At 40.4% G+C, this 13,670-nt stretch overlaps 1 protein-coding gene across 4 annotated transcripts in view; it reads left to right on the top strand.

The window, feature by feature from the left end:
- The window catches only part of LOC122789918 (neuroligin-3-like), a 1,591,643-nt gene that overhangs the window by 302,070 nt on the left and 1,275,903 nt on the right, over positions 1 to 13,670 (top strand). The window lies entirely within an intron of this gene.

Genomic DNA, 13,670 nt, shown 5'->3' on the forward strand with positions numbered 1-13,670 from the left:
ACCTCTGCACATTTGGTTTAATGGGAGTTGTGCAACTTAAAATGGCCAGCTGCAGTTATGGACTGTGAGGCATAATATTACTATGCCACTTGCTATGGTCTTAATGAAAACTAATTCTGCATCCTGATGGGTAACCATAAATACTCTTCCACTGATTTTGCGGGAGAGGGGATTGAAGTTCCATGTAACTTAGCTTTCATATATACACAGCTTGAATCGTTTGTGGCTATCAAAACATTATTTTACCCAATTTATAGCAAACAACAGCCTACACAGTCTCCTGACCAAGTGTCTAAAAATAATTTGGCAAACATTTGTATATGAATTCTTCACAAACGTGCAAGAGCTCCAGGATTAAGGTGAGGGGAATGTATTACAATGAGTAGAATTTAATTGAACCTTCATAAAAAGACTGCTGATGATAAATCAGTATAGACAAGGAATGCATTCTCATCTGCCAGACATTATTCCAGCAAAAGACTTTATTGGGCTATATGGTGACAACCTAACATTTTCATAAAAACAAATGCCAAAATGTCATACTCTCCAACTTATTGATGCAGAAGGTTTTGAGAGCACTGGGAATTGAACCTCACTTTTGGGAAATTCCTCAAGTGGCAAATGACTGCGTTTCTTTATCTTTATGTGCAGCCTTTCCTCTTACTGATCAGTATACTGGAAATTCCAGTTGTGTTAAACTGTGAATTCTGAATTGTGTTGAATCAAAAAGGTGATAGTTTAGTTTAGGACCACAGTGCAATATTTTGGAGATTTTGTATCTTCCCTACAGTTGTGTGACCATGAAGATTCTTTATGTAAGATCAGGGGATGTTGAGGTACAAGGGACATGCAAGACAAAGAGATCCTCTTTTTATTTCAAGATTATTTATTTATTTATTTATTTTACATTTGGTTACCCAGAAAGTCTGACTGGACACAAGTCATTTTTCAACAGAGGCCCGGGTAGAAACTCTCCATATATAACAGAGCACATACAACGCAACTATTATCGATTACAATTTCACAGTCACAGAAATAAGACATTTTCTCTTTTACATCATTTCCCTGATACAGAGCAGGATACTTTACATAATACATCAAAACCATAATGAGTCAGTAAATGATAACATTTGTAACTGGGTGAGTTAAGAGAAGCTATTCAGTTAGACAGGTGAAGCTGTAAATGTAATGCTGGAAGGATGGTTTGAATAGACTTTACTGTTAGAAGGGAGACACATTTTAGGTAGATAAGTTATATGACAGGTGGTAAAGATGGAGTAGAAGAGATACAGAGAATATTCTAAGGTTTAGGCTTAGGACTAGAATGAAATGTAGAAGGAAGAGAAAGAATTTCAGGCTTAAGGGAGGATAAATGCCTGATAGAAAGGTGTAAGAGGTAATCATGTGAGACCTGAGGCCTAGCCAGGAGTGTTACAGTTACATATCCACTTGGCTTGTAAATGTGATTTTAGAGATTGTTTGAATAGGGTTAAGGAGGAGATTGCAGTTATGTTATTGGGCAAAGTGTTCCACTTTTTGGCTATGAAATTTGAGTCGAGGGAAGATCCAGCAGAATTGTTGGGTTTAGTGACTTGAAGTATATGATAATAAATCATATACTCACCTAACCTAGACAAAAGTATTAACTTGACAGTTCCTACTAGAACTAAACAAAATGGAAAGTTCAAACAATACAATAAAAGGCAGAGAAGTGCATGCCAAATAGTAAAAGTCCAGATACAGATCCCTGAGTGGCTACACTGATTACCATAACTCTCTCAGAGGATCCACATGCCACACTCACTGTGTGGATCCTAGCTCACAGCCAATTTGCTGTCCAGGTAACTACATAGGTATTAGTTTGGATCAAATTTAGTTTGTTAATGATATTAGCATGTGGTATGGTAGGAAATGCTTTACTGAGGTCAAATGTTACAAAGGTTACATGTTTGCAAAGTATGGCTGCTCTTCACACATTTTGTTACACTCTCAAAGAGGATTTCCAGATTCCTTAGACAGGATTTACCCTTAAAGCCAGACTGCTGGGCTGAAGCCTTATAAGGTTTTCAGTGTCATTGATTACCTGGTTATTTATGACATGTTCCATGGCCTTGCAGATGAGGATCATCAGGTTAATGTGTCCTTGCTGTTGGGCCTCCCTTGTGAAGCGGTTTCACAACTGCCTTGCTCTATACTTCAGAAACAGAGCCAGTGGCAGGAGTCTGTCCACAAGCCTATGCGCAATGCTGCTCAGCAGGCAGATGAGTATGTTAGAAGGGCTCTTGGAGGATGTATTTTTTGTTTAGGAAGGTACCTTTAATAAGGGTCCTTTTGTAATTATAAGAGATTTAAGATGCTTACTAATACGTATGTTTGTCGTACAGTTGTCTCAGGGTTGAAACCTGCACTGGTAATATATTTCTGATATCTACTGGATCTGGGTAGGTGGTGGCATTTGAATAAGTTCACAGAAATGATGGGTGTTACTTTTTAATTTCCAAACATAAGTAAAGACGGATGTGTAATTGTCTTTAGCTTCCAGTGCTAGTCCAAGAGATACCTTTGTTTTCCTGATTGTATTTTTTAATTGATATTGACCTTGATTTGTGGGTCTTTAATTATGGTGTATATTCTAAGACACTTACCGTATATTCTTAGAACTTTTTGCCTTTTATTGTATTGCTTGAACTTTCCATTTTGTTTAGTTCTAATAGTGACTGTCAGGTTAATACTTTTATCTAGGTGAAGTGAGTATATGATTTATTATTGAATTTCGAAGCATGAATTATAATAACCTGCTATAATTCTGCAACAAAGTCTTTAAATACCATGGTATTTACATTTGATTGTATGGAGATTTTGAAGGAGTAGGCTATCAGTTTGTGTTCAGACTTAATTGAGAAAGGGTATACCAGTGGGACAGTGCATACAGATGAGTTATTTGTAAGGATGATGTCAGAAATATTTTGTCTTCTAGTGGAATCTTTGACTATTTGGTCCATGAAGTTCTTGTTTATGAAATCAAGGAATTTTGAGGCATAATATACATTTGAGGTATATGTCTCCCAGTTTGTTGACAGATAGTTTCAGTCTCACAGGACCATGGGGTTACTGTGTAGCTGAAGTTCAGCCATTATATTTAGGAATCAAACATGGTTTTCAGGGAACATGGAGGGGGTCCTGTTACATGCTGTCATCTGATAGTTTTATTTAGTGTGATTTGCATCTCAATAAATTGGTTTGTGGGTCTGTTGGAATCTGCCTTGGTTATGTTTTTTAACAAATATGTATACTCCGCTACAGGTCCCATCAGGGCTAAAGATGTGAGAGGCACAAAACCTTGACACAGAGAGAGAGCTTAGTGCACATTTGAACAAAGATTCAGAAATAATACACACGTGAATGTGTTCCAAATGCAGGAAGGCCTCAAGGTCAGGCAATTTGTTATTTTGACTCCTAGCATTGAGTAGTACTGCCTTAATATAGTTCTGGTCTTAATTTATTTAGTTTTTTTTTTTTTTGGAGTGGGAAATCTACTATCTGGACTCTGCATAAAAAGGTGCCGATGGGTGCAAAGAGCTATAGCCAGTATGCAAATGTCTTGGAATGTGAGATGTAAGTCATCCTTGGTGGAGCACATGTAGCTATATAGCAACTCATCCCAAGCTGATATATACTGTATCTCCCCTTGAATTAAACCATTTACGCAGCCAGCTGTTGAAACCAGTCATCTTTTCTTTGTATGTTGGCATCACTCTTGGTGAGATAATGGTTCATCTTATTACCCGGGTCTTTCTTGCATTTATGACATGTGTGGAGAGCTCAGATGCATCTCTCTGTATATCCCTCAGAGTTTTCTGTACCAGGTCATTTGCACCCACATGGACTACCACCCCCATGTTGTAATCATACTTGTTTGGCTTGAGGGTTTTGGGGGCTTTTGCAATTTCAGAAATCCTGTCATCCGAAAGACAACTCACTGTCTACCAACTGTGTTTGGTCGGGGGGGGGTCTCAGCTATGGATGTGGTATTGTATGTTGTGGTGTCTGACTGCCACATAGGCCTAGTCTTGTTTGACCTTGGTGGCTTAAGTAATAACTTTTTTAAAGCTTCCACATGTGATACTCTTCCAGTGGTTTATGTAGAGTGCTGAGAAGGTGTGTGGTACTCACTGACTTTGTTCAAATGTGAGAGTGATGTACTCATTAAATGGCCTAAATAAATGCTGAATATAAGGGAACAATAACCTCTTTAAGTATGGATGCTATTTCCTTTGCTATTAGCTGCACTAATTAGAATGATTTTCTGACAACTGTTGTCCCATAATGATTGAAAGACAGTTAATTATCAACCCATGTGTTGAGGTCCCTAACTACATTTTAATTTTGTAAAGCAGTATTGTTTATATACTGTATGCTGTGGGGTTATCTGTCAAATGTGATGATATATTATTGTTATGGTATTCTTCCGCAAATAAAAGACACCTCATTTCACCACAAATTTAGGACTCAACCAGAGGTTCATCTCCTCTTATCAGTCAAATCCCAAAGCCTCACATCCAGCTATATATCACCTAACCCAAGGTGCATCGCCCTCGCTTTTCCTACTATTAATACTCTCAACGACCCTCATATGGCATGTTCTACTGCACCAGTCTGTACTTCTCACTCATATTATTGTTTATGTAACATAATTTATCCTTCCAACTCTTTATAAACTCTAGCATCCTTTACTCCAGTCGTCTGTCTTATCATTCCCACATAGACAACACACAGCTCTATCACACGTGCACCTCACTTTCTAATTGAGGCTTGATATATCATAAATGATGTATGTTGCGACTGTATAAAGTGTTTACATTTCTGTTAGCTGATAATGGTATGTCATAAATGTGTATTCTTATTATACTCTTGGTATCTCTCATTAAATGAAATTCAGACTTTTCTTGAATTGACAGGCTGAGACCAAAATTGGTCACTTGTGATTACTGATCTACCCCACTGAACAAATTTTAAGTAAAAGTAAATGAATACTGTAATTTTTTTGCTTTCAATTTGAGCCAATTTTCTGAACACCCTGTATTTATGAGTAAGTTCTTTCTGCAGGGTATTAGTATCACAGAAGGACCTAACTATAACTGCAAGTTCTCAGTCAAGTGCAGGCTTAGACAAAGGTCACAAAAGTAAATGTCAAAAACACTAAACCCTGGGGTATACCACCATTTGCCTTCCACCTTTCTGATGAGGCTCGTTCCACTCGCAATGTATGAGTTTTATCTTTCAGCCGAAGTTGCTACCCATCATCTCACACAGAGATTTTTTTTAAAAGCATTAAGCTTTCTTACAGTACTTGCATGGGCTATAGTATCAAATGTGTTAGCCACATCAAGACTCTCCTTGTGATCCTCATAACCACTTTCAGTGTCCTGTGTAAGCCTCTCAAAGAAGTTAACCAAATTCACTAGGTGGGATCTTCCCTTATCAAAACCAGACTAATTAGTGTCATGCCTGTCACAGTTTATGACAAGAGTTATAATTTGTTCTATGGCTTTGCAACTGAGGCTTTTTAAACTGATGGATCTATAGTTCCTAGAGTCAGTGGTGGGGCCGCTGTTATAGCAGGACACATTCATTGTGTTGTGCCAAAATCAGTGGCAGAATTTGTAGCTAAAGTTAGGCCAAAAAGTTTGTGGAGTGGCTTTGCCAGGGCATGCTTAGCATTATTTATTAAACATCCAGATATATTGATTTTTTTTATTAGTTCAATCTGTCTTCCTTCTGTAAATTGTCATTCATATGGTACAAGCCTGAGTATCGAAATTTCGTGCAGTGATATGCACCTTTTCATCTATGTTGATCTGTATGACAATTAAGTTTACTTTGACTTTGAGGACCCACGGAAGAAATATTTTCAATTCTTAGATAGCACCTTCAGTACATGTTACTTTGTAATAATAATGGTCTTCTACAACTTGTCAGCAATAGCTTCACATCAGAATTTTTTAATTGATACAGAAGTAGGAGACCTGATAATGTAACTCCCAACACTTCAAAAAAATAAATTGTTCATTGTGTTTCACTGTTGCAGTCATTACTCTTAGGTTATCCTGCTGGCAGGCTACCCGCAGTCGGTCAGAATTCCAAAGTCTAGGTCCGGTGTCGGTTGCTGTCGCCTCTTCCCTGATGTCAGTGCGCCAGGGGTATAAAAGATGCAGCCGATGCCATTTTCTTCAGTCTTTCTTGCTGCGCTGTGCCTGAAGCAAAAGCAGTTTGAAAGTGCCGGTCAGCCGACTCTTGAGATTTTCAAATTCGAATTTCAGAACCGAAGTCTTCATTAAAGCTAAGTACCTCATTGGGGAAACTTTTTTCTTGCTCCAGACCAATGTCAGAAAAAGTTAACAATTGTATTTCTTGTGGGAAGCAAATACCTCATAAGGGTTTTCACTCTTACTGTATTCCTTGCCTAGGCCCTGATCACAACGTTGCTAGCTGTCAGTTTTGTGATAGATTTAACATACGCACTATCAATTGTCGGTTCAATTTTGCATTTCATTACTTTGGCTGAAGATTTAATTATATAATGCTGTCAGACCAGCCGACAACTGGAGTTTACAAAAAATTCAAGGACAAGGAAAAAGATAGACATCCGAGGTCCAAAACCGATGACAAAGCCTCTGCTAGGCCAGTCGCCGGTTCTCAGTGAGGTGCTTTCACAGCCCCTGGTGCCTGCTACCTCAGAGCCACAGGCCGCTTCCGACTCCCATGTGGAGCCGACTGGGCCTCTGGAAACTCTAGGTATTGGACACTCGGAAATCATTCCCTCAGATGTGTCTGGAGCCGCTGAGCAGGCATCGGCTTCTGAGGGTGTCTTCAGACCTACACAACTATATATTAAGCCATCTTCAGCTTTACAGACAAAGACTAAAGCAGCTCTAAAGACAAAGAAACAAGTACAGTATTCTCCTTCTCAGACTTCCATGCCTAAAAAACAGATGCTCAAAATGGGCGAAGACCTAATTAGTTTGATCAGGGGTTCCCATCCCCCTCCTGATAAGAGGCCTAGGCAAGAGACAGAGTATAATTCCTCTGATCAGGTTTCTATTTACTCTGATTCCTCTTCTGAACAGGATTACTCCATGCTTCCCTATGAGGATTCTGATGCTGAAGAATCCATTCCTTCAGACTCTCCTCCTGAGGATTATTCTTTTGGAGAAACCTACATACCATGAGGGAGCATTTCCACTGGGAGAGCCAAGATTATTCTGAATCTAAGAAAAGGCTCAGAGACTTTCTGCTACTTCCTCAGCACAGACCCCTTGCTATTCCACCTGTCCTGGATATTGTAGATGATGTATTTTCAGAGTCCGGCCTGTCCCCTGACTCTTTACCCCCTGCACCTGCTAAGCCAGACAGGTACTACAGGGTCCCGGATTCTCATCAATTCCTATATAAAAACCCAGCTGCTGACCCAGAAACTATATCTCAGGGTCCCAAAGGAGTTAAAGCTTCCACTGCAAAAAACCCTGTCCCCTCTGATAGGGATTCTAGGGCTCTAGACAGATGGGGGATAAAAGTATACACTTCTGCTACCCTGGCTGTAAGGGCTTTAAATTGTCAGTTTCATATGTTTAAATATCAGCAATATTTAATATCACTGCTTAAACAGAAATTGTTGACAAATACTGAAAGTTCAGAGAACAAGGAATTGCAGGATTTATTGCATGCAGCTGAACAAGTGGGAAAGCATACTTTGCAATGTGGTTATGATTCACTGGAGGCCTTTTGCAGGGCCGCTGTTACAGGTTCTGTTATTGGAAGGCATTCTTGATTAAAGGAACAGAACCTACCTGATCATGTTAAAGCAAAATTATTAGATGCACCATTACAGCATGATACTTTGGTACTAAAGCAGAAGAGGTGTTGAAAAAAATGAAGGATAAAGCAAAATCTATGCAGACAGTCAAGGATTTCTTACAGGTGCAGCCACCTAGGTTTAGCAGGAATTGGCCCTCTAAAAATTGGTCCTTTCCAGTGTCAGACAGACCACAAAGAGGCAGATACAGGCGTCCTAGAGGCAGATCTCAGCCCCAAGGCTCATACAGGCCTAGACAATGGGGTGCTCCTACCTCCAAAAGCAGAGAAGACAAATCACAACCTTACAGGAAATAGTCCCAATGGCTTTCCTCTTCCAGATCCAAGCACTTTTCTTTTGGCAGCCCCCTTAGCGGGGAAAACTAGCACTTTTTTCATCAAATTGGCAAATGATTACCCAAAACAAATGGGTCCTGAACACAGTGTCCCAAGGCTACAGGTTCCATTTCACACCCTACCAAGGTCAAAAGGCATGCCAGACCTGCCACACAATCAATGGGCAGAGGCACAAAAACAAATTACAGCCTTCATGGACATGAGGGTCATTCAGCAAGTACCACTACAAGAGCAGGGGCAAGGATTTTACTCCAGACTTTTTCTAGTACCCAGAAAGGACAAAACCTGGAGACCAATACTGGACCTGTCAATTTTAAATACGTTTCTGGAAGTTCCAAAATTCAAGATGTTGCCTCTACAGCAGCTACTGCCCATGCTGGGCAAGAAGGCTTGGCTCGTAACTTTTTACCTAAAAGAGGCATACCTGCATGTCCCAGTCAGACAATCTTGCAGAAGATACCTCAAATTCATAGCTGGCTCAGTGCATTACCAATTCTCTGCACTGCCCTGTGACATATCTACTGTGCCCAGGGTCTTCACAAAATGTCTGGCACCAGTAATCGTGTTTTGCAGACAAAAAGGAATTCAAATATATCCCTACTTGGATGACTGCCTAATTCAAGCAGAGAACAAAGACATTCTTCTGAAGCATCTGGCGTTTGTAAAAAGATTACTAATTGGCCTAGGGTACACAGTAAACGAAAATAAATCAAAACTAGTGCCCTCTCAAGAGATAATATTCCTGGGTGCAAGCTTAAATACAACTGCCCAGATGGCTTATCTCATGCCAGACAAACAAAAGCATCTGACTACTTACTTCAAGAAATTGGCAACAAAAACCCACTTATCTGCAAGGAAAATCCTGCAGGCCTTGGGTTTCATGGCATCTTGCATTCTACTAATTCCATATGCCATACTGCATATGAGGAAACTACAGTGGTACCTAAAAAGTGTTTGGACTCAGCATTGCTGCAGCCTAGAGACAGTAATTGCACTCATTCCCTGCCTGCAACAGGAGTTTCGATGGTGGGCAGAAGCCTGTCACCACAACAAGGGTCTGCCATTAGTTTACCCACAGCCAGACAGACACTGACAATGGATGCATCAGACTATGCCTGGGGGCCCATATGGCAGGAAAATGTATTCAGGGCACATGGCCTGCAAACCAGATGCATCTTCACATCAATCAAAAAGAGATGCTAGCTGTTCAAAATGCCCTGACAGCTTTCAAGGACCTGCTTCATCCAGGACAGTTACTGATAAAGACAGACAACACTATGGTCATGTGGTACATAAACAAGCAGGGAGGTACACCTTCCTACCCCCTCTGCAGACAAGCAATGACCTTATGGGACACAGCATTGGCTTTTTAAATTCACCTGCAAGCACAATTCCTGCCAGGAAAAACAAATACTCTGGAAGACGAACTAAGCAGAAACCTCATGGATCCCCACAAATGGAAACTGGATCCACAAGTCTTCAGCATGTTAATAAGGAAATGGGGATGCCCAGACATAGATCTATTTGCCTCCCCTCACAACTGCCAATTGCAGAGATTTTGCACAAGGATTTATCACAAGCAAGCATAGAAAGTGGATGCCCTATCCTTCAGTTGGAAAAAACTAACGGTATATGCTTTTCCCCCACTGCCTCTCCTTCCCAGGTTACTCCTAAAGGTCGGACAAGTGAAGCCAAAAATGATACTGATTGCACCAGACTGGCCATGCCAGCACTGGTACCCAATCCTAAAGAGCTTGTCTCAAGGTCCAGCATAGATATTGCCTCAGACTTCTCACTTGCTGACCGAACAAAACAATCAGATCCTGCACAGCCAACTCAGGACCTTAAATCTGGCAGCATGGCGGATAATGTAGCCATTCAGAACTCTCCTCTTTCAAAAGCTGTTATGGATGTTATCTTGGAGGCCAGGAGGCCCAGCACCAGAAAATCTTATGCAGACAAATGGAAGAGATTCTGTTCTTGGAACCAGGAACAAGGCATTGACACATGTGTACCAAATATCCCTCAGATTTTACAATACCTAACTGAGATGCTGAACAAAGGCCTTTCCTTCTCATCAATTAAGATTCATGCCTCTGCCATTTCAGCCCATTACAATATGGAACCACCTATCTTTTCTCATCCTTTAATAAGGCAGTACCTCAGAGGGGCCAAAAACATTAGGCCTCCAAGGAGAGCACCAATTCCGGCCTGGGACCTCAATTATGTTTTGGAAAAACTCACACTGCCTCCTTTTGAGCCAGCATCAACAGCAAATATACAATTCTTATCCTGGAAAACAGCTCTGCTCCTAGCAATAACCTCTGCAAGGCGAGTCTCTGAGTTACAAGCACTCATGGCTGTGGAACCTTTCATCATTTTTCATCCAGACAGGGTTTCTCTGAGGACAAACCCTACATTTATGCCTAAGGTGGTGTCCGGTGTGGCCCATAACCAAACCATTCACTTGCCAACCTTTTATCCTAATCCACAGAACAAGGGTGAGAAAATTCTGCATTCTTTGGACATACACAGGCAGTTACGTTTCTACTTGGACAGAACTAAAGCTTTCAGAAAGACTGAGCAACTATTAGTTTCATATGCTGCAGGATCACAAGGAAAGGCCGTCTCAAAACAGACTATTTCTAAATGGATAGGCCATTGCATCCGTTTCTGCTATTTTCAACATGTCAAATCAGTGCCTAAGGGCATTAGGCCTCATTCCACCAGAGCAGCAGCCTTCCTCAGAGGAGTACCAACCAAAGATATCTTAGAGGCTGCAACTTGGCGTTCGGTGCATACCTTCACAAAGCACTACCACTTACCTCTTTACTCTAAGTCCAGAGCAGGCTTTGCCACTGCAGTTCTGCAGGGCCTCATAGCCTCTCCTAATCCTATTTAGCCCAACCACCCTACCTCAGCTTTGGGATTCAACTCAAGAGTAATGACTGCAACAGTGAAACACGAACATAGTACAGTTGTGTACCTACCATAAATGTAGATGTCCGAGTGTATTCACTGTTGCAGTCCAGGTTACCCACCCACCATCCCCCTCTTCTTTGCTGGGACTTATCTGCACTTCTCTATCCCATACAACCTTTTTGGTGTATTTGCTTGTAGATGAAGAAAATTTTATTTTTGTGCATGCTTTTTTATTGGAATATTTTTCAGCCTACCAATTTGGGGGCACCTGACATCTGGGGCAAGAAAAACTGATGAAAATGGCGTCGGCTGCATCTTTTATACCCCTGGTGCACTGACGTCAGGGAAGAGGTGACAGCAACCGGCGCCAGACCTAGACTTTGGAATTCTGGCCAACTGCGGGTAGCCTGCCAGCAAGATAACCCAAGTGTAATGACTGCAACAGTGAATACACTCGAACATCTACATTTATGGCAGGTATACAACTGTACTTTCTGAAATTCACTAATAATCTTTTTACACATTTTTTCATAGGGGCTTTACCTCTCTGCATTGAATATCTCTGTCACTTATATATATACTAACTACAAGAATTCTGTACCTTGGCCCAGGAGGAATATTCCAACATACCTCAGTATTAGAATTCATAAGCATTGTCGTATTCACAACTGTAGTTCTAAGGGTCACAGTTATGGTGTGTATGAACAATCAGCAGGTAGATGTCAGTGATTAAAGCTCAAATTGTACAGCAGATTAATTACTTTCACAAACTAAACTAGCATGAAGCATGTTATACCTGTCGCCAGTACCTATTTACAAACAGCTTAGCTGAAAGAATTATTCATACCTTCATGGAGAATGTAAAAACCATGAGTCAGGAATTCAGGTCTCTTTACCTTAGTGCTGATTAGCTCCTTGTAATGTACTTAAGTATAATACATGCAACCAGTAACTCAGCATCTGAAGAATCAATAAATGAACTCAAGATAAAGAGTAGCAAAGCCATATATTAGCACAATACTGTATAACAAGCAATTGGAGCACATGAATGGTAGATCAGATAGATTTGTTTCCTGTGTGACAGTATTTGCTGGCATATAATTGTAGAAATGAGAACTGGAAACCATACCAAGTTATCATTTGAATGACACCCTAGATGTCTACAAATAATGTTAGAGGTGGCACATGGAAAGTAAATATAGACCACATCAAAGGTGGTGACTTACCCTACCTAAAGGCTTTTTACCACCTACTAAATATTAAAGACAAACTAAATTACCAGGCAGGTGCTCTTATCCAGATGAGTGACCAACCCAGTGCCCAGAGCAGGATGAATGTCCATAGCCATACTCCACAAAGGATAAATGATAAGCCCCATATTCCTAAAAAAGCATGACCAACCCTACAGACCTAGAATACTGAATGACAACAGTTACACATCAGCTTCAAATGAAGGTTAAATATATACTCTAAGGAAGATAATGTACCCAAAACATAACAAATGATATGGATGTCCATCTGTGCCCTTCAGATAATCCTGTATATATCAGCTTCAATGAAAGGTTAAATACATACCTAAGGAAGATAATGTACCCAAAGCATAACATCCGATACGGATGTCTATCGGATGTCTACCTGTGCCTTTCTGATGTAGATGATGGGACTAGAGGTCAGGAAGAGGCCCCAGCATGATATTCCCTTCAGAAGATGAGCTGCCTGATGTAGTTCAGCAAACATCTGTCCTATTAAACTGAAGCCTCCAAGATACTATTCCAAGCTGCACCTGAGAAAACTTATCAGAGAATACACCTGCAATGGTAATAGATAGAGCATATTTCTAAAAAATCTTCAGAATAATGCTATGTATCACTAAACATACTTGGTGTGGGGCCTGAAGATACTGTGCAAGGGCTTATTTATACAGGATTAACTTATCTATCGGGTCAGCAAGACTGTGTAGTATGCTGGCCCACTAGTTTTTAAAACTGTACCACCAAGTAGTAAGGCTTGTATTCTCTCAAGGCCTCAGGTCATTGTATGCAGTTGCCTTGCTTACTTTGTTTTAGCATAGTTTTCACATATTAGTTTGGTTTCTTCCCGTCTCTCAGAAATATGTCGATTATGCTAAATTCTCATTTAAACAAATCAAAGCAGCTTTTCATTGCATTTTCATTCCACTTTTGTAACTACAACATTTATTCAACTAAAAGTGAGCAACTAGAACTGTTTAAATGAATAAAAAGAATGACGATTTATGATTCTGATTACTGACAATGGTGCATTGCCAGTCCAGCACTTCTGTATTAGCTATCAGACAGGACACTTAATTGTGTCTTCCTAACAACTTACTCTAAGAAGAGCTGCCCTCTTCACCCTGCCCTATCTGGGTCTATATTATTTCTTCGACAGATTAGGTTGTCGAATGCAATTAAGCGTCAAAGTTTCAAAATCGCGACTGGCCATATACGAGAATTCTTTCCTCAGGAAAGAATTTGGTAGGCCGTCTGGAAATAAAATTAACTTTTCAACCTAAATATAGT

This window comes from Protopterus annectens, chromosome 15.part0, assembly GCF_019279795.1.
Source record: "Protopterus annectens isolate FY-2018-M chromosome 15.part0, PAN1.0, whole genome shotgun sequence".
Taxonomy (NCBI): domain Eukaryota; kingdom Metazoa; phylum Chordata; order Ceratodontiformes; family Protopteridae; genus Protopterus; species Protopterus annectens.